Source organism: Rosa chinensis, chromosome 1 (genome assembly GCF_002994745.2).
Source record: "Rosa chinensis cultivar Old Blush chromosome 1, RchiOBHm-V2, whole genome shotgun sequence".
Lineage (NCBI taxonomy): Eukaryota > Viridiplantae > Streptophyta > Magnoliopsida > Rosales > Rosaceae > Rosa > Rosa chinensis.
Genome location: NC_037088.1, coordinates 57,103,638 through 57,126,318, shown reverse-complemented (window position 1 = coordinate 57,126,318; position 22,681 = coordinate 57,103,638). Strand labels below are relative to the sequence as shown.

General features: G+C 37.4%; 1 pseudogene; it reads right to left on the bottom strand.

Moving 5' to 3' along the window:
• Positions 1-3,902: 3,902 nt before the first annotated feature.
• Positions 3,903-21,062, bottom strand: LOC112170437 (annotated as a pseudogene).
• Positions 21,063-22,681: the final 1,619 nt, after the last annotated feature.

Sequence of the window (22,681 nt, the reverse complement as noted above, 5' to 3'; positions counted from 1 at the left end):
TTTATTTTTCATTTTTTTTATAGCGCAGTGATAGATCTTGTAAATTGTCAGCTATGTGAGTAAGGAAATCTATCACTTTACGAAGACAAATTCAAATTCAAAAAATTTTGACTTCATCATTAAATAATATTCGGAGATATATATTTTAGGGTTTACATTTGAGGAGAAAATTTTTCCCAAGTAACATCTCGTAGAGATAAGAAGAGATTTTGTTTTTCCTTATTTGTGTCTTTATTGGTAATTTGACATGAGCTGACAAAGTCAATTATTACTTGGAAAAAGGAAGAGGTCTAAATATCAATTTTGGAGGTATGAATAGAAGCTCCCTAATTTTTTTATTTTTTTATTTTATAGAATGTATGCCGCTTTAACTTTGGGGCTCTGAAAAATGAATTGGCCCCAAAAAATAAAAAAATGAAAACAAAAAAACGTTTGCTTCACTCAAGAGATTTGGTCTAGTGGAAACTTGGTTAGGCCTGCAATGTGAGTTGAATATTCAAAGCGATCCAGTGTTCGATTATCCACTTGTGAAAAATACTTATTGGGGAGAGTTCTATCCAAATCAGGTCTCGATTCAGAGTGGTAGCATTGTATAAAAAAAATATATAAAAACCTGCTTCATAGAAAAAAAGAAAAAAAAAAAACAATCATGACTTGACACATGTGTCTTTCTTTCTAGGTGATGGCCAGAATTGACCAAGGTCTCCCACCATTCGAATCCCTTCATGAACAGAGAAAACTAGTATGATTGAGCTTGTGTATGCTTTGTTAAAGGGAAATCTAAGTGATTAGATGATTAAGCATGATGTTATGACTTTCATGGATATGTCACCAATAACATTTGACCGAAGTCACCGAACTAATGAAATTGCATGGGGATGTTGGTTAAGAAAAGATATATGTAGATTGTAGAGAATCTCATCATCTCATGCATCTACTTAAAATCACTGGCACCTCCTTTTGAATTGATTTTCGAATTTTGACTGAACATTGGAAATAATGTGGGATTGGAAAACGTTGAAGCAGAGAGGAGCTTGTACCACTTGGGTGATTGTTTCCAAGAGCGTAACGATGTATGAGCCGAAAGGAAATACATGCATGTCCCATGAGGCCATGACTGTTTGAGATTTCGACTGTGTTAATTTGTTTTAGTTAAACCAAAATTGCCTCCTGGAGCTTATGGTGGCTATTTATGGAGCTTCTGGACTGTTTAAGCAACAAAAACTGATAATTTATATAGCAGCACAACCTTTTGTTCTGTAGACTATTTTGCTTCCATAAGCTTCGCAAATCTGTCGATTTTCTTAAGCATTCGTTCACATTCAACCCTGTCAACAAATAAGTTGGAGTTTAAACGCCAATCTACCAAAAAAACGAAGATACTAATCATATGATCGAGTAGTGATCACTAACTAGTATAGTTTTGTACTTTTATACATTAAGGTTAGTAGAATAGGATTATTTATGACCTTTTATTGAACCCTAATTTGATGGATTAAGCAAATGAGTTCTCCCAGATACCTTACTCTCTACCTGCTGCTTGTTCAACCTGTTTCTTTGATCAATCAAATCTATAAACCTCTTCTGTCTAAAACACCAAGTTCCCTTTTCTATTGCTCCTCACTATTTTATTTTAATTTCCAAATCCCACCTCTGATACTACATCATATCACGTCTCAAGAACATGATATTCAATCGTACGTGTATGTCAAACATGATATTTAATCGTACAGTTCTATAAATTGAACTGTTGTCTATTCTAACATCTTCTTTTCCGCTCAAGCTACATGCTGCTACTCTCTAAAACCCCAAAAGTCCGTTTTCTATTTCTAGTCTATTTTCTCTCAATTACGTACTGTTGAGAATATATACATCCCACATGGGAAAAAATGGGACCTTGCCTATGTGTTTATAAGGGTTTGGGCCACTCCATCCATTGCCAATTGGTTTTGGATGTGAATCCCAAATTACTTTATCATTGTATCAGATTGTAGTCAATACAGGAGCACAGAGCACAGAGATGTTTAACTTATCCGGGTGGAATGAGTTGCTGTGATTGCTGTAGCCCCATTTCATGACATGTTTATCTTATCCGGGTGGAATGAGTTGCTGTGATTGTTGCAGCCCCATTTCATGACAGATCTTCCTACAATTCATTAATGGTCTATCTGGAGGAGTGGAGTGTAGCTGTGAAGAGCCTTGTATCAACACAGTGTTGATTTCTTTGAGTATAGCTTGTTGCCATGTTGGGGTATCAATGGAGACTAGCATTGGTTTGCTGCAGCCCCATTTCATGACATGTTTATCTTATCCGGGTGGAATGAGTTGCTGTGATTGTTGCAGCCCCATTTCATGACAGATCTTCCTACAATTCATTAATGGTCTATCTGGAGGAGTGGAGTGTAGCTGTGAAGAGCCTTGTATCAACACAGTGTTGATTTCTTTGAGTATAGCTTGTTGCCATGTTGGGATATCAATGGAGACTAGCATTGGTTTAAAGGTGAGAAGGCAGCCTGGGCTTGACATTCTACAGTAGAGCCGGAACCATTGTGTTGAGATTGATTCATGTTGGTTGCAGGAGGCACAACACCAAGTTTTGTGAAGGCACCAAATTTCATCTTCATCTTCTCTTTCTCCAGCCTGGGAACATGTTTTACTAAAACTTTGTCCAAGCTCTCACATTCTGTAACATTGTTTCCTCCTTTTTTCCTTTCAAGTGTACGATATTGATAATTGTTTCCCTTTGCCAAGACTTGCATTTTCTCTCTTTCTAACCTGTGCATAGGTTTAAGCATGATCTTGTCCAAGCTATCTTCAGCCCCTTTGATTCCAGCCTTCTTATTTATTTCCGCCGCAGTGACATGTTTTCCCATATTCTCTGCAACACCCTTATTCAAGTCAATATTTTCTCTCTCCTGTGTAAGGGCACCAAGATGTTGCAATTTGTTATTTTGCTGAAAACCACCATTTTGCTGCTGTGAAAAAGTCTTCACTTTGCCATTGTTTTTCTTGTTGTAGTTGAGAATCCTGTTGATTGGAAGTTGAGGATAACAACTTTTGTTGTTGTTCTCTGAAATATTATTAGAGCTTCTTTCATAGAACTTCCCAGAAGGATCCCCAAATTTCTGTGAGAAATCATGTTGTGGACCATGGTAGGGCGGTGATATTCTACCACTATAGGGAACTTGCATATATCCACATCAGAGTATACATTGTCATTACTACGTGCTTGGTGGCACACGCGCTCCACGTCACCCAAAGTTGTCCACGTGTATGGCTTGAAAATTCGCCACACGTGCGGGGGCATGTTGAGAATATATACATCCCACATGGGCAAAAATGGGACCTTGCCTATGTGTTTATAAGAGTTTGGACCACTCCATCCATTGCCAATTGGTTTTGGATGTGAATTCCAGATTACTTAATCAATTACCAAGTCCCACTTCTGATCCCACATCATAATGTGATTCAAAAACATGATATTCAATTGTGTATATATTGTCAAACATGCATATGCAGTGAGTAGTAATGATATTGTAGAACTCAAATTGTTCTTAATGATTCTAGTAATCAATCAGTTATGCCTCTTACCCAGGAAAAGAAAAACAATTAAATAGGCACTTTACACCCCAGAACCAAAACAGCATAGAAAAGTCAGCTGGCTACCTCACTGCCCCAAAATTTTGATTCAATCCGAGTAAACTTCCAATAACCTGGATCAAGCATAAAAACAAAAACAAAAATGTCAAAAAGATAGGAACACCAGCACCAGATTGATTTTATTAAAAATGCAATGTCCTTAGTATGCCATAGATTATTTTTAAGTTCTTACCTCAACTTTCCAATACCCTCAAGATTTTTTATCTCTTGATTGTGATCCCTTTCTTCTGGCCGGTAGACATCTACTCAACAAAGACACTCAATAAACCATTACAATCAATATGAAAGCAAGTATTCAGTTGAGGAACGCCCTTGGGAGCTGGAGGAATGCCGTGCCGCAAAAATTCACCCAAGAGATTATTGTCTACTGCTATTGCACTCTCGCCCTCATAAATACGAAATCGGGCCGCAACTTGATTGTCACATGTAGTAGTTAAATATTGGTTTTTCATGACAGGAATTGTAGTGTTTTTTGGAATGAGAACTGTCATATTACCTTCAAAACCAGTCTCAACGCCAAGTGAGAAAGGGGTGACATCCAAGAGAGTGAAGTCTTGAAGCTCCCCATTTCCATTCCCACTTTATACAGCAGCTTCAACAGCAGCACCACATGCCACAGCCTCATCTGGATTAATGCCTTTGCATAACTCCATCCCCTGGAACAAATCCTGCAATATCTGTTGTACTTTTGGAATTCTAGAAGAGCCACCAGCAAGAACAACATCATGTACACTGCTTTTGCCCATATTTGCATCCTCCAGACACTTCTCCACAAGCTCCACACACTTGTTGAAGAAATCCATGTTCAGTTGTTCAAATTTTCCTCGAGTAATACTAGTATAGAAATCAATACCTTGATGCAAACAGTCAATTTCAATGTCAGTCTCTGTCATAAAAGAAAGTCTCCTCTTTGCCTTCTCGCAGGTATTTCTTAACCTACTAAGAGCTCTAGAGTTACCACTAAGGTCCAAATTATGTTTCCTTTTAAATTGCTTAACACAGTAATTCACCATTCTGTTATCGAAGTCTTCACCTCCAAGGTGAGTGTCTCCAGATGTGGCCTTCACTTTAAAGACACCACCAGTAATGGTAATTAATGACACATCTAAAGTACACTACTAGCAAAATAACAACACACACGGATTTACTGTAGTTAAAAGCCACAGATATCCGTGTGAAATAGAAATACTGACAGAAATCCGTGTGAAATGAGCATAATGGGGCCCACAATAATTTATACAATAACAATATCAACGGATATCCGTGTGAATAAACAACAGTCACAGATATCTGTGTAAAAACTAAAACATTTTCACACGGATATCTGTGTGAAAAACAATTCACACGGATTTCTGTATGTATTATAAATTAGTTTATTTTGAAATCATTAATTTTTTATGTTATGTGAATTATGGAGGGACGGATTTCCGTTACAATAAGTATTTGATACAGATTTCTGTGTGAAATGAGTAATACACACGGATTTCCGTGTGAAAATGTTGAAACAGTAATCCGTGTGAAAAAGCCAAAAAGGAGACTACACACAGAAATCCGTGTGCATAAACAATAGTAACTGATGTCTGTGTAAAAACTAAAACCTTTTCACACGGATATCTGTGTGAAAAACAATTCACACGGATTTCTGTATGTATTATAAATTAGTTTATTTTGAAATCATTAATTTTTTATGTTATGTGAATTATGGAGGGACGGATTTCCGTTACAATAAGTAGTTGATACAGATTTCTGTGTGAAATGAGTAATACACACGGATTTCCGTGTGAAAATGTTGACACAGTAATCCGTGTGAAAAAGCCAAAAAGGAGACTACACACAGAAATCCGTGTGCATAAACAATAGTAACTGATGTCTGTGTAAAAACTAAAACATTTTCACACGGATATCTGTGTGAAAATAACAATTAGCTACAAAATTCCGTGTGAAAAAATATAGGTGCCTTAACCCTAAATACCACATAAAACTAATATGCTCATAACCGCTCATTCGCAACTTATTTTTTCGATCTGTCAGCTCTCATACTCTCATGAATATGAGGTATACCAAATAATGTAAAAATTTTGTAAAATTTATCTCCTTGTGGTTTAACTCCCCTTAGGGAAGTATCGATGTATATAAGGTTAACCACTTTATTTGATATTGAAATAATGGCTTTAATTTGAGTTAATTTTTTTACACCATACCTATTAATACGCTATAAATACCCATCTCAAATTTATTAATTTTCAATTTTTATTTTTTGGATTGCACAAAATTCTTATATGTCTACTAATGTGGTATAACTAGTTTATTAGTTATAATGAAAAGTATACCTTCCATAAGCAACAATGCGTAGGAAATAGACTTTATCAAAATCGACCGTAGGATGTTATCATGATAAGAATAAATGGTTGTGTTCAAAATTTCAGCTATTTTCGTGGTCGTTTGGGTTTCGATCTAGTAGGTCAACCCTAAACTTTAAATACTACATAAAACTAATATGCTCATAACCGCACACTCCTAACTTTTTTTTTTGATCTGTAAACTCTTATGCTCTCATGGGTAGAAGCTATATCAAGTAATGTAAAAATTTCTGAAATTTTATCTCCTCAAGGGTCGGCTCCCCTTAGGGAAGTAGAAGCTTTTAAAGGGTTGACCAGTTTTTGGTACAGACATCTGTGTGAAATGAGTAATACACACAGACATCTGTGTGAAATGAGTAATACACACAGATATCTGTGTGCAATGTTAACACAGAAATCCGTGTGAAAAGAACAATAAGCTACAAAATTCCGTGTGAAAAAGGAGACTACACACAGAAATCCGTGTGAATAAACAACAGTAACTGATGTCTGTGTAAAAACTAAAACCTATTCACACGGATATCCGTGTGAAAAGAAAAATTAGCTACAGAATTCCGTGTGAAAAAGTATATGTGTATATAAAGTTCACCACTTATTTGATATTGAAAGAACGGCAGATTGAGTTAATTTTTTTACACCGTACCTATTAATACGCTATAAATAGATGAGTAATGTCAAATTTATCAATTTTTTATTTTTATTTTTTGGATTGCACAAAATTCTTATATGTCTACTAATGTGGTATAACTAATTTATTAGTTATAATGAAAAGTATACATTCCATAAGCAACAATGCGTAGGAAATACACTTTATCAAAATCGATCGTAGGATGTTATCATGATAAGAATAAATGGTTGTGTTCAAAATTTCAGCTATTTTCGTGGTCGTTTGGGTTTCGATCTAGTAGGTCAACCCTAAACTTTAAATACTACATAAAACTAATATGCTCATAACCGCACACTCCTAACTTTTTTTTTTGATCTGTAAACTCTTATGCTCTCATGGGTAGAAGCTATATCAAGTAATGTAAAAATTTCTGAAATTTTATCTCCTCAAGGGTCGGCTCCCCTTAGGGAAGTAGAAGCTTTTAAAGGGTTGACCAGTTTTTGGTACAGACATCTGTGTGAAATGAGTAATACACACAGACATCTGTGTGAAATGAGTAATACACACAGATATCTGTGTGCAATGTTAACACAGAAATCCGTGTGAAAAGAACAATAAGCTACAAAATTCCGTGTGAAAAAGGAGACTACACACAGAAATCCGTGTGAATAAACAACAGTAACTGATGTCTGTGTAAAAACTAAAACCTATTCACACGGATATCCGTGTGAAAAGAAAAATTAGCTACAGAATTCCGTGTGAAAAAGTATATGTGTATATAAAGTTCACCACTTATTTGATATTGAAAGAACGGCAGATTGAGTTAATTTTTTACACCGTACCTATTAATACGCTATAAATAGATGAGTAATGTCAAATTTATCAATTTTTTATTTTTATTTTTTGGATTGCACAAAATTCTTATATGTCTACTAATGTGGTATAACTAATTTATTAGTTATAATGAAAAGTATACATTCCATAAGCAACAATGCGTAGGAAATACACTTTATCAAAATCGATCGTAGGATGTTATCATGATAAGAATAAATGGTTGTGTTCAAAATTTCAGCGATTTTCGTGGTCGTTTGGGTTTCGATCTAGTAGGTCAACCATAAACCTTAAATACTACATAAAACTAATATGCTCATAACCGATCGCTCGTAACTTATTTTTTTGATCTGTAAACTCTCATGCTCTCATGGGTAGAAGCTATATCAACTAATGTAAAAATTTCTGAAATTTTATCTCCTCAAGGGTCGGCTCCCCTTAGGGAAGTAGAAGCGTTTAAAGGGTTGACCGGTTTTTTGTACAGACATCTGTGTGAAATGAGTAACACACACGGATATCTGTGTGAAATGTTAACACGGAAATCCGTGTGAAAAGAACCATTAGCTACAGAATTCCGTGTGTAAACAATAATTAACATGACTAGTTATATATTACCGAGATATATATCAGTAGTAAATATATATGTATCTCACACGGATTTTCGTGGCAAATTTTTTCCCGCTCACTTTTTTGAACAAATTCAATTTCCCTCCCCTAGTAGTATTACACACGGATTTCCGTGGATTACTGAGGTACATACACACGGATATCAGTGGTAAAGGTAAATGTATTTCACACGGATTTCCGTGGAAATTCCTCTTATAACCAGCAAATTGATCCAAATCTGAAGCTATTGAGTTACTGAAGTAAATTCACACGGATATCTGTAACAAATGTATATGTATTTCACACGGATATCTGTGTGAAATATTATAAACACACAGATTTCCGTGCATCACTGCTACTTAAAAGTTAAAACTAGATTGGGTAAATTGAAAAGCCTCCTCCGAATCGAATTCTCCTCTGTCTCCCTCTCTCTCATCTCCTCCACCCACTGCCCCCTCCCCCACCCTCTTCTCCGCCTCCCCCTCTCTCTCATATCCCAGCTCCTCTTCTCTGCCTCCCTCTTTCTCATCTCCAAATTGTTTTGGTTTAATGGAGGACAGAGGAACTAGATCTGTTTTCTCTCTCCTCCGACACCCACTTTCGGTCACCACCGTGACTCACCTCCACCATCACAGACCTCACCGACCTCTGACGAGTTTAACGCAGCCTCCTTGACTTCCGGCAACAACCCGTGATGGACCCTGTGCTTTTTCTCAAACCGACGTCGTCTTACTTGGAAAACGGAGGTGAGCATCGATATATTCTGTTTTCATTTTGTTCTTCCATTTATGTCGAAATCAGTCATTCTGTTTTGTAATCATTCTTTTCTGTAATTGTGTTACTAGTTTGGATTTCATCTATTTCTGAATTTGAGTGTCTTATGGATTGAATTTTGGATTTGGTTTTCGCCTTTTGGGTGTTTATAGGCAGTACTCCTGGGCTCGATATCGAAGTACTCCCTGAATCAGGTATAATTTTCGTTAATATCTTTGGGTTTTATACTTTTGGTTCTCTTCAGTTGATTTGATGATTGAATTGGGTTGTAGAAGTTTAAAAATCCAAACATGATAAATGTATTTCAGCAGGGGCCCTTGTGTTATGCTTCTTTGAGAAGAAGAGAGGGTAAGTAATGGCCTTGTCCTTGATTTCTTTTTCCAAGGGTCGTGTAGGTGTTCGATTACTGTCTAGGATTGCCTTTAGGCTTTGCTTTTGGTTTAAATGCAGAAACTTTAAGGTAGATTTGGTGGATATGATGAAGATAATGAGTAAATTGATAATGGGTATTGATTTTCCAAATTCTTGTAAGATGACTTCTGATGGTAGTGGATGTTTCTTAGGATAATATCTGTGTATATTAAAATATTAAGCCAAGCTCATTACTTTTATGTTAATTTGAGATGGAGAATATGAGGATCAGTGCTTAACATACTTAATGAATTGCAGATACTTTGAACTAGTCTTGTTGGTTGTTAGTAAGAATAAAGAGTGAGAAGTGAACCTGGTTTAGCGAGGGGTAGTAAATTGATAATGGATTTTGATTTTTCATCTGTTTAATTGTTTAGATAGAACTAACTTATCTACATCAAGCACTGGAACTAACTTATCAATTATTCATTTTAGAGGTTATGAGTGCGATGCAATGCCGCTAGGCACAGGAACTTTGCAAGGGATAATATTGCAGCATCTTTTTTTTTTTTTTTTTTTCTGAAAATATGGGTTGCAATTTGGTTGTTAAGTTGCAATGAAGTTGTGCTATTAATTTATTGATGGTTGATTGTAGTGGGAAGCTATATACATCTTTATTAGTCATAACGTTTGATTCCATTCTTCATGGAATTTTTATGGTGCAGATGGAATCTCAATTGTCACCAACTTGATGAGGAAAAAGATTATGAAAGCGAAGTTCAGACTTCCTCCACTCTCAGATGCAACACCAGCACCTCAACACACCCGCTCATTGTTTTTAGGAAGTTTCTTTTGCACATGTGGTAAAGGAACTAATGTCCATAAATAGCTTCTAGGATATTGTATTTCCTTTTGGATTTGCAATTAAGAAACTATTTGTATGTGATGACTCTATGAATATAAGTTCGCATATTCTTTTCTTAATTTATTGTTATTTTATGAGTTATTGATCTGATTGTGTCAACTTTAATTAAGTAATACAGAACATAAAGCATAATAAGAAAATTAACGAAATTGGTTCCTAATTAATTAGCAGATTTTTTTTTTTATTTTTATTTTTATTTTTTTTTTTATAAATGCTATTACTTTTACACACAGAAATCAGTGAGAGTTAGGGTAAAAGAATTTGACACAGAAATCCGTGTGAGATAGGAAGTTATTCACACGGATTGCATTTCATTACGGTAATTTATATTCATGGAAAGACAGTGGGGCCCACGTCTAATCTTCACACAGATAAAATAATCCGTGTGAGATAAGTATATATTTGACACAGAAATCCGTGTGAGATAGGTAAACATTTGCTACAGAAATCCGTGTGAAATAGAGTTGTTCACACGGATTTCGTTCCATTCTGGTAATTTATATTTATGGAATTATAGTGGGGCCCACGTTAGTATTTCGCACGGACAACATAATCCGTGTGAGATGAGCATTACCCCCCCTCCAAACCACACGGTAACACCAATCTGTGCGTGCACTGTGTGTAAAAGCTATCACACACTGAAATCAGTGTGAGATAGTCTTATTACCCACAGATTAAAATCCGTGGGTAATTGTTGTTTTGCTAGTAGTGGTACCACCACCTAAATCAAATATCATCACATTTCTCCTACTATACCCACTGGCCTTCTTGTCAAGGCCATAAGCAATGGCTGCGGCAGTTGGTTCATTTATAATCCGCATCATATTTAGGCCAGCAATGCCACCAGCATCTTTTGTAGCCTGACGCTGTGAATCATTGAAGTAAGCAGGGACAGTAATAACTGCATTTCTTACTGTTGAGCCAAGGTAGGCCTCAGCTATGTCTCGCATCTTTCCGAGAACCATGGATGAGATTTCTTCTGCAGCAAAATGTTTTTCTTCACCATTTTGGGTAACCGCAATCAAGGGCCTGTCACTAGGACCTTCAATGACCTTGAATGGCCAAAAAATACAAGGACAGAATACGTTTTCTGGAAAAACGGGGATTGCAGGCTATGGATCAATCCTTACTGGGCAGCAGAAACCAAAATAGACAAACAGAACACAAATTTTGGTTACGCAGTGAAAGCCTCAACCTCTGAGATTAAAAACACTGCGGTGCTCTTACTCTTGAGAGCCCAAAATAAGAATCATCTTATTATAAAGGATATGTTCTTTTACAGACTTGAATTGCACAAGCTTGGCTACAAAGATAAGACAAAGTCTACTCCAAAATTTGTCTTCCTTCTTGAACTCCTTTTGCTTTGCACGATCTTCAAGTCTTGTTCTTTTTTCTTTACAGTCTCCCTACTGATCTCGAGAGAGTATTATGCATATGAAACTATGATCACAAACACTTATACATGGACCAAGTGTTTTGACTCTTTGTGAAGACACAAACTCAAACAACCATGCAAGACTCTATCAAAATTCTTGCCTCCAAAGATCCACACCTCTGCCGTGCATATTTTCTGAATATATATCAAGCACCAACGGCAAAACATCTCTAGCAAAGATAATTGTCTTTTAATTAGGAAAGTAACTTTCCATATATGAAATCCAATAAATCTTAAAGAAAATCAATTAGGAATCACTACAAAAAAATACTCTCTCGGAAGAACATTATTTCCGACCGTGACAGTTCCGACGACTTTTCGTCGGAAAAAGGTATTTCCGACGAAATTGTCCTATTTCCGACCATTTTTCGTCGTCGGAAATTACCGTCTGTGTTGTAGTGAATAGACAAGTCCTAAAAACCCTAGGGCATCAACACCACGATTTTAACACTCAGAAAAATCTTTTAAAGACATAAATACATAAAACCTAAAACCTACTTTCCAAAATCGGACTCCACATAAAACTGACAGCTGACTCGGGGATTGCAACACACATTGCAATCCCATGCATATGCAGATGCATTTACCTGTGACTCTCCGAGATCAGTAAGGGCTTTGTCATAGTTTTGTATGGGAATGCCAATACGATATGTACAAGAATTGTACCTACAGTTTCACATCATTCTGAACTGCTGAATCACTGAATCTCCTACCAATTAACCGCTTTGCACCTGCAAATTGGTGCCAAACTTAGAAACACAAACTATAAAAGAAAGATAATACAAGAATATTTAGAAACATGCAGTATCAAGCCAGCAGTTGAAATTATTTAGGTTACAAGATTGAACAAACGACTAAATTTAATTCACCAGTCAGTTTTTTACAATCTTTATTGTTTCTTTTATGGTAAATTGGTTTGTAGTGGTAATTTGTTAAGTGAATACCCTATGGTTATTCCAAATCCTCGCTCTCACCATACAGGGCTTCAGGCATATAACTCCAAAATTGATATCCCTGGTGGATTACTACGCATGAATTTTGGTTCCTAAGTCCAAAATTATCGACGGGCCTTATCATAACAATGGGCCTCGCATGATCCGTTACCTTCCACACCACATCCCGCCGTATAAGCCCCAAACGTAGCTTGGGTCTACGCGTATCGCATGGTAAATAAGCGCGTTGGCTCCTTTGGAAATACCTGTCAATCGTTTGAGTATTTAGGCATCTCGTATTGTTTATTAAATAGAGAACTTCCTTTTGACGTGAAATGGGCTTGCTTGAAGGCTTAATTAGGTTACGAGGTCGATGACTCGTTCCCTTTGCCTGTCATTAGTTAAATTCGAACTTGTGGAAATTTGGGTATCAACAATTCTATATATGGTACAGTTGTAATTTAAAACTCCCTCAAGTATTGTATTTTTTCAGTACTTAGGCTACAGGTTTTTTTGTCTCCAAATTGCTGGAATCTCTTTGGCAACATTTTGAGACTTGAATTCTCTCCTCTCCCCCAGATTGTCTCGTCTCTTCGCTCAACCTGCAAAGATTCCCTCTTATTTACACACGTCAAATTCCCTGACTACAAATCTGGCAAGGTAAAAAATTTTCTTATTTTGTGGAATGGTGGAAGTGGAATATGATTTTATAATTATAGTTGCATCTTTATGCATTATGTTCTACATTTTGCAGTTTGGAAGCACAATATCGTCATGAACATGCATCTTTCACAACAGCTGTTGGTTTGAACAAGTCCCCTGCCATTAACTTTTCAGCAACCAGCGGTACCCCCACCATTGCTTTTGTCTCATTGTAAAGACCAGTTGAATGGAAATGTTTGCTGCATCTAATTGGAAAATTTTTAACCTAACAATGCTTCCAAACATAGTTTGAAATTTAGTAATAGTTGGTGCCTTGGGTGAATTTTTATTAGTTCATTGTCCATGACTTTATCATGTATATGTATGTATATAATTGCGAGTTTTATTTCTACAAACCAGATGGTAAGCTAATATTGGGATTTGCTTATATTGAAACAAGCAACATCTGAAACTGGTTCACCTGCGGATGAAACTGAATTTGAGAAGTTAGAAGAGAAACCCTTCAATTTGAGAAAGGTATTCATTTAATCTACACAAATCTCGTATCATGGATAGAAATAGATGTTTGCTTCCAAAGGGATTGGGTTTTATTTGGAGGGTGTAGCTTGTTGTGAAATTGTATGATGAGTTTTACTTCCAGAAAGTTTTTAATTACTTTCTGACATTCCCCATTTCTTCCCCAGAAATCTTCTCTGTTCAGATTCCAAAGCTTCTTTCTTTAAGATTCCAAAGTTTCTTTCTTTAATATTCTCAGGTACTTCATTACTTATCTAGCTCTATTATTTCTGTTAAATTTCTTTCTTCTCAGTTGTGTTCTTGAGTTCTTCACTTGCTTCATGCTTGATATTATAACAATTGGAATGAAAGAGAAACTAGAAATCTGATACCATGGTTGGAATCTTATAACAATTGGAAGCTGTTATTCCAAAGCTTCTCACTATCATTGGTAGATATAGTTCAGTAAGTATTGATTAGCTATGAATTTATGCATGTTGTTCTGACATTTTTTTTGTAACTGTTGACATAGTTCATACTTTTAACAACTGTTTGGATTTTTCTTACATATTGCTTCTTGCTTATTGCCTTGGAGATCTCTACTACCATGTCGGAAGCATCTGCTAGCTCCTCTGACCAATCCGCTTCCAATTCTGAACCATCCGCTTGCAATGAAATTGTGGTTGCAAGCAGCAACCCTGAAACATCTCAACAAGCAGCCAACAACACTGTTCCAAAATTGAGTCAACAAAGGAAAGCTTCTACGGCTTAGAGCTCTGCTACCAAGAGAAAAATAGGAGAGAAGAAGTTTACTGTTTTTGAATTTGGTACAAGAAACTAGTTTCAAAATCTATGTGATTTACTGTTGTGAGTTTTCACATTGTGCAGACCATGAAAAAAAAGGAGAGAGAGAAAGAGAAGGCCAAGAACACTACTGTTGCATCTAGATCTACACCAAGTGGCAGAGCAACCAAGAGTTCTGAAACTTCAGCTTCAGCCCCTACAACCAAGAAGAAAAGGCAGAAAAAATGAACCAATTCACTCAACAATCAAGGTTGCATAAAGGTCTGAACATTTTTGCTTCATTTGAAGTTCAATTTTATTTTTACAAATTGAGGATTAGGTAGAATATCAGTACAAAATCAATTCTGCAATGTCTATTTTGCTAAACATGGAAAGGTTCTACATTGCCTACTGTACTTTACTGTCATTGCAGAGCTACCAATGTAGGTTTGCTTTAAAATCAATAAATCTAGCTCAATATAGTATCAAGCATTGAATTTGACCGTGATTATGAGTTGTTCGCCACTGCTGGAGTTTCAAAGTGCATAAAAGTTTTTGACTTTTCCTCGGTATGATCTTGATTTGAAGGTGTTGTACAATTACTTTCAATAATAATGGTTTGGCGACTTTAGCCTCTGTTAAATTGTTTTGGCTTTAGTTAGCTCATAGCTGCGGTTCTCTAGTTTTTGTTAGGGGACTTCTTTTCCAGTTGTCCATTGTATTGTTTGTATCCTACCAAAAAAAAAAAGATGCAGATTTTCAGTTGTAGCATATTGAAACTAAGTGAGGGCCAGTTAGTGTGCTTTAATACAATATGTCTTTTCCAACTCTTAACATTTATCTTCTGGTGATTGAATGTGCAGCTGACTACTTTGACAATGGAGAACATAACTCTGATTCTGAATAGTCCATATGTGGTTATGCGCAGTGATGATAGAGGAAATTGTCAAGACTTCATGCTCTCAAAGCACGATTTGGCTACTGGTACAACAGAAAGTAGGGAGGAAGCTCATGAGTTTCAGACTTTCAGTATTTTAGTTTGCTGTAAATTAATGCAGCTGCATTGTTCAAATTGGAAAGTCTATTGTTTATTTTTATGTGTTGCAGTTTGCTGGGAATGTGTATTATTGCAGACTTGCTTTGACAGTTTTAGAGTTTTGAGTGTTTGATGGTTTAATGGTGAAGATGTTTCATCTTTCATGCTTTGACAGTTTGGGAGTTTGCAGGAAATTGCTTATTTCAGTTTATAGTTGTATTGCTGGAAATTGCTTGTGTGTTGAGTGTTTGACAGTTTGAGAGTTTGAGAGTTTTGAGTGTTTGATGGTTTAATGCTTTCATCAGTTTCATCTTTCATGCTTTGACAGTTTGAGAGTTTGCAGGAAATTGCTTATTTGCTATGTTGATGTTGATTGTTGAATATGTAGATTGTACATAATGTTGAGTTTGAATGAGTGAATAGACTGTGCAATATTGAATCATTTGATTGTATGTATGGAAATCAGGAAAACTGGAAACTAGAAACTGCTGAAAAGCAGTGTTTTTATATGGAAAAATCGAGGAACCGATTTTGGAACCGATCTGAGATTGGAACCGAAAATCGAGAAACCGAGCTGGGCACTGAATTGATAATGGAACTGAGAAACAGAGAAACCGACCCGAGAATGGTCTGTTCGGTTCTATATTGGTTCTTGATAAAAATAACAGCGAACCCGAACCGATAACCACTTGTCGATTCCGGATCCGGGTTCAGTAAATGAAACTGCAGAATCGACCCGAGGCCAGCCCTACCACAAACAAGCCTAATAATTAAAAGTGAGGTATGAGACCCGTCTTAGACAATGGGATCTTGTCCCAACCCAACAACAACTTGGGAACAATTACTAGCAGTAGAAGTCAAAGATATCACTGAAGATGGAGAGGACAGGTGAGTATCGATCCCCAGAATTAGGTTTCAGATTGTTCCTGACCACGCGGACACCCCTACTGCCTTTGGGAGCACCTGCTATGGTAATAACCACCTCAAGAGGTCATCCTCTTTGGCCATCAACCCAAGATTCTCATGTTGCATCATGCAAGGTTCTCCATTTCCTTGTGGACCTTTGTTATCGGGGATCAACTTAAATGGGTTACTTCATTTTCATTTTCTTCACTGAGTTTCATTTAGTGCTGCTAAGTTTTGTATGTAGGTTGCTTTGTTTTTTTAATTTGGAGGGGTTTCGTTTAGCCCTTCATCCTTATTGTATTGACGTTAATTCTTCCTTATAAATGGAGGTCTGCCCCTTTAATAAAAGGAAAGTCTCATGGACCCTGACTCCCTGAGTAAGTCTTGTTTTGTTGGAGCTACAACTGCTTTAGTAGAATAGGTGTCATGGAAGGTTTTGAACCTGATCGAGTTTACATTTTCCTCCTCTACCTGTTATAGTTAGAAAATGCAATTTCTGTTGTAAATGATAATGACTATTCATGCAATAGGTATTGCATAATGTATGCGATTAACAAACTCGTAATGTATGCGATTGACAGACTCGTAATGTATGCAATTGACATACTTGTAATGTGCGATTGATTAGCATAGCTATTATGTATTGCTTTTTGTATACATGATGTAACCCTATATAAACCTCATGGTGAGATGAATACAATACAATTATCCAATTCTCTACAACATGTTATCAGCACGATGCTCTAACCCAAGCCCTAGCCAGAAAAAAAACTCTAACACCCGAAATTTCTTTCACCAAAAACTACCGCAAGCACCTAGCCCTTGCTAGCCATACCGTGCAGTGCTCCTGCAGCCCTTGAGCACCCATATGCCTCCTACTGCCCCTACAACATCATCGCACGCTTGCTGCCCTTGCAGCACAGCAGCACACTCATTCCTGTGCATATCAGCCTGTTTGCACCCCCCGAAACTTCTTGATCGGGACCTCAGATCAAAATCCTTCCTCATCAAAGTTGTTCGTCTCTGCCTCTTCTATCTGACCTCCAAATTTCATTCATATTGGAATCATTTTGAGATCTATACACCATTCGAAGTGGGAGCTATTCAGAAGCGAATCTGCTCCGAATTTCAACAAGTAAGTTTTAAAGATTAAAGTTCTTGCTTTCTTGTCTTTTAAATTCCTTTATTTTCTACAGGATTTTCAATATACGAACATGAGTTCGATTATTTAATAAAGTAGAATTGTGGGGATTCATACTTAACGAACTAAGAGTGTTCGTATGAACTAAGAGTGTTCATAATGCTCGGATTAAGAGCGTCCGTAAGCAACAAATTGTGACCATATTAAAACATTATTGTTTGGTCTAATCCAAAAGAGATTCTTGGAAATTGTTTTCTTGGTAGCATAGCTCGGAAATCTTATTATTTTAGTTTTCGTGGAAGTTTAGCTTCGAAACTAATATATCTTCTCTTCTTATTTTCAGGATGTCGAACGAATCTAGACTCAACTTTCCCATGCTTGACTCAACAGGCTCGGATTACCACAGTTGGGTAACTGATGTTAAGAACCGCACCTCACTTCTAAGGGAATATTACCCATAATCCAGGCACCTAACCCGGATCGTGTGTTTGTGTGAACACCTACAAAGCATGCTCAAGCAGTTATCTTGATGCGACGCCATATGGAAAAGGCATTCAGATTGGAGTATATGTCGATCAAGGATGCAAGAGAGCTATGGATAGCGCTAGAAGAGCACTTTGGCAATGTCCAAGATTCCCTCCTCCCTGACTTGAAGGTTGAATGGAACAATCTGCGCTTTGCTGATTTCAAGTCTGTTGCTGAATATATTTCAGGAGCTCTTCGCCTACAGTCCATGTTGAGGTTTTGTGGACAACCTGTCACAGAGTAAGAGCTAATTGAGAAAACTCACTCCACCTTCCCCGTTTCAACCCTTGTGGTATCAAAGCCATACCGCACTGAAGTCAATGCTGGACTGATCACGAGGTTTCATCAGCTTATCAATCTCATATCTGTAGTTGAGAAACATGATAACATACTCGTGAGGAATTATAATTCAAGGCCTATTGGAACTAAAAGCGTTCATGAGACGAATTATAATGTACCCAAAATAGGACGCAAGGAGCAGAACCCTAAGAATAAGGGATATGAGGGACGTATGGGTCCATATAACCGCCCTAACAAGGAAGGAAACCGCAGGTTTGGTGAGGATACACGTGGTGGCAATGACACACGTGGGAGAGGTGGTTATGGTAGTGGCACCATGGCTCGTGGTGGAGGCGCCATGGGTCGTGGTGGTGGCACCAACCCTTCTAGGGAACGCCCACAACGTGCACCTCAGTTAAAGGGAGGCAACCACAATGACATGTGTCATCGATGTGGATCAAGTGAGCATTGGTTCAAGCAATGCAAGGCAAGGCAAGTGAGCAACTAGCTTCAAGATACAGGGCATACAGGGACTTAAGGGAGCAAGAAGTGTACCTTGCAGAAGAAGAAGAAAATGGTAGAGACATCCATCTCATCATAGAGGACTTCAAAGCTGACGATGAAGTGCATAAGGATGCTGCAGACTTTGATTAGATTAGTCCTTTTATTTTTCAAGAACTTTTGTAATGGCAATATGCCTTAGTCAATAAATGACAATTGTATTAAACTCTTTCTTATGTGGTGCACCCAATGAAATATGATGTTTAGGAAAGTCATTGAGATTAATGGTACTTAAGAGAGTCTCGCTCCACCAACATCTCTCTCTACTTTCCTGGTCATATTTGATTGGAGTTACCAAACTGATAGAGTGACTACAATGTGTCTTAGTTTGATTTTATTTTGGATTAGACTTTTTGGGACCTTTGATGTAATCATTGGCTATCTTTATTAATAAAGTATCGTATTATTATTCGATGTCATGGACATGTTTTAATTCCGAACTTTATTATTTTTCAGTATGTTTCCTGGAGAGTTGGAATGCCTTGTTGATAGTGGCACCACACATACTATATTGCGACATAGGCAAAGATTTCTATCGATGACGCCTAGTCGATTTTCTGTGACTACGATGGCTGGATCATCACAATTGATTCATGGTCGAGGACCTGCTCAATTTATGTTGCCAAATGGCACAAGTATTAATGTCACCGAAGCTCTATATGCTCTATCTGGTTTGTAGAAATAAAACTCGCAATTATATACATACATATACATGATAAAGTCATGGACAATGAACTAATAAAAATTCACCCATGGCACCAACTATTACTAAATTTCAAACTATGTTTGGAAGCATTGTTAGGTTAAAAATTTTCCAATTAGATGCAGCAAACATTTCCATTCAACTGGTCTTTACAATGAGACAAAAGCAATGGTGGGGGTACCGCTGGTTGCTGAAAAGTTAATGGCAGGGGACTTGTTCAAACCAACAGCTGTTGTGAAAGATGCATGTTCATGACGATATTGTGCTTCCAAACTGCAAAATGTAGAACATAATGCATAAAGATGCAACTATAATTATAAAATCATATTCCACTTCCACCATTCCACAAAATAAGAAATTTTTTTACCTTGCCAGATTTGTAGTCAGGGAATTTGACGTGTGTAAATAAGAGGGAATCTTTGCAGGTTGAGCGAAGAGACGAGACAATCTGGGGGAGAGGAGAGAACTCAAGTCTCAAAATGTTGCCAAAGAGATTCCAGCAATTTGGAGACAAAAAAACCTGTAGCCTAAGTACCGAAAAAATACAATACTTGAGGGAGTTTTAAATTACAACTGTACCATATATAGAATTGTTGGTACCCAAATTTCCACAAGTTCGAATTTAACTAATGACAGGCAAAGGGAACGAGTCATCGACCTCTAAACCTAATTAAGCCTTCAAGCAAGCCCATTTCACGTCAAAAGGAAGTTCTCTATTTAATAAACAATACGAGATGCCTAAATACTCAAAAGATTGACAGGTATTTCCAAAGGAGCCAACACGCTTATTTACCATGCGATACGCGTAGACCCAAGCTACGTTTGGGGCTTATACGGCAGGATGTGGTGTGGAAGGTAACGGATCATGCGAGGCCCGTTGTTATGATAAGGCCCGTCGATAATTTTGGACTTAGGAACCAAAATTCATGCTTTGAGGGCCAACATCTTAACATGGGCTAGTAGAGAGGTGAAAGCAGGCCCAACAAGACTTAGAGCCCACTAGAGTCACTCCCCTACCCAAAGTCCATTACACCAGAGTCTGTAGCCCAAAAACTCGTTGGAGTCGTCTTCCCCAAACTAGGAACGCTGTTCCACCAAGCTGTTGCTGGGATTATTGCTCCATCCTTTTCTGGTAAGAACCCCAAATCTATGCAAAAGCTTCCCAACTCGCATCCTCCGAAATCCTGCCTCAATTGCCAATAACTCTTAGATTTTTGTGATCACAATTTACAATAACACAAATTAGGGGATTATGATCTCTCAAAGATCACAGCAGCACAAAATCTGGGATCCCCATCACCGTCCTATACCTGTGCCACTGGTCTTCACCCTCATAGCCAAAGCAAGCTTTCACTCTTTTGGTTTCATGGGGAAAACAAAAGCTGAAAGCTTTAGAATGATCCCACCAAAACTGAGAATACCCTTTCAAAGCCTCTGGTTCTTGGCACAAATGCTCCTCGTCTATCACCGCTATAAAAGGCGAGTTCATTGCTGTAGGAAACCAAGCCACAACAGCCCAGAAACATCAAGCAAGAGATCAAGCATTATCTTTGAATCCCTAGCCATCAATTCTTCCCAACCAACCTTAATCCAAAACCCAGAAATCATGTTACTACTGGAATTCTCCCTCTCTGCTAAACTTTCATGCATCTAGCTCCCACACCATGCAAAAAGTCACCATCACAAGAATTAATTTCTCACTGTCATGCATGGACCAGAAAAATTAACCAAACTCAGTAACTTCACAGCTATAATTAATCTCAACTGCACTAGATGCATGGACCAGACAAATTAACCAAACTCATTTGTCTACCAGATATACTTACTGAACTATATCTACCACTGAATTCATTATAAAAAGATTTTGTAGCCCAGAAAATGGTCACAATTGTACCATTACCCAGACATCACCTAAGAGAAAGATGCTTAAGTAATAAAATAATTGATCGTCTTCCAAAGCCAATACAAAGACCTTAGTCAACAACATATCCAAAATGATGGAATACCAATAAATGAACAATATTCATGGACTCTGGAGCTTACCAATTTCACTCGAAGTGCTCACGGGAAGAAATCATAGGCTAAAATCGTTAGACTACACTCACTGCAGGACTGGGTTCAAACTTCAAACGAAAATGAAAAAGTTGTCAGATTTCACGGGAAATTGTAGAGTGATGAGAGTATAGCGAGAAAAATGAAAGGATTGAAAGCTTATATTCAGCCATGACCCAAATCGAAGACGGATCATCAACCAAATCCCAGGCGGAGATGCATCAACCAAATTGCAGATGGCCAACACAAATCTAAGACTCGATGTTTCGCTCGTCTGGGTTTTGATCATAGGATTGCTGAATTAGGGATGAGAGAGTGAGAGAGTCAGAGTCGTCTCCGTTTGTGATCGAATGGAGACTCAGAGAGTGAGAGTTTGAGGGAAGAGATAACCCTAAAATTTTTTGATCGAATGGATAGGAGATTATGACATAAGATGGAAGGTTGTGATCGCATAACTTCGTGCCTGATCACGTGAGGTGCTTTCTATTTTACAAAAATAAGCTCGGCCTTATTATCCAATTATACACTGACATCTGTATTTCGGTTCCAAGGAGGTTTTTAAATCAAGCACCGGAACCGAACCGAGTTGACAACTCCATGAACCGAACCGAGAAAAATTCAAACACATATGTCGTATAACCGAACCAAACTGAGACTTTCGGTCCGGTTTGGTGCGATTCCTCCGGTTTTACGGTTCCAAATCCCAGTCCTAGTTTGTGGCATTCCTTTATCGGAGTAATATTGGCAAACAACCAAGAGTTCTTAAACGATATCCTTACGCATGTAAGCTACGTGAAGATGAGTCTTATATAGACTAGCTAGGGTTTATTTCATGTTCGAATTCTTTTTGTTTTACTTTCAGTCATTGAATAAGTGTGCAATCCAAGCACTTAATGAGAGTCGCTAATTAGGAACGCTTTTGATTTGTCCATGTGTGGCATCAACACTATGAAGAAGTTGAATCCTAACGCATGCAACACTCTCTGTAAGCATTGAAATAGTATGGTCGAAAGATTTTAACCAGAAAAATTATTTATTCTCCTCGAAAGAAGGAAA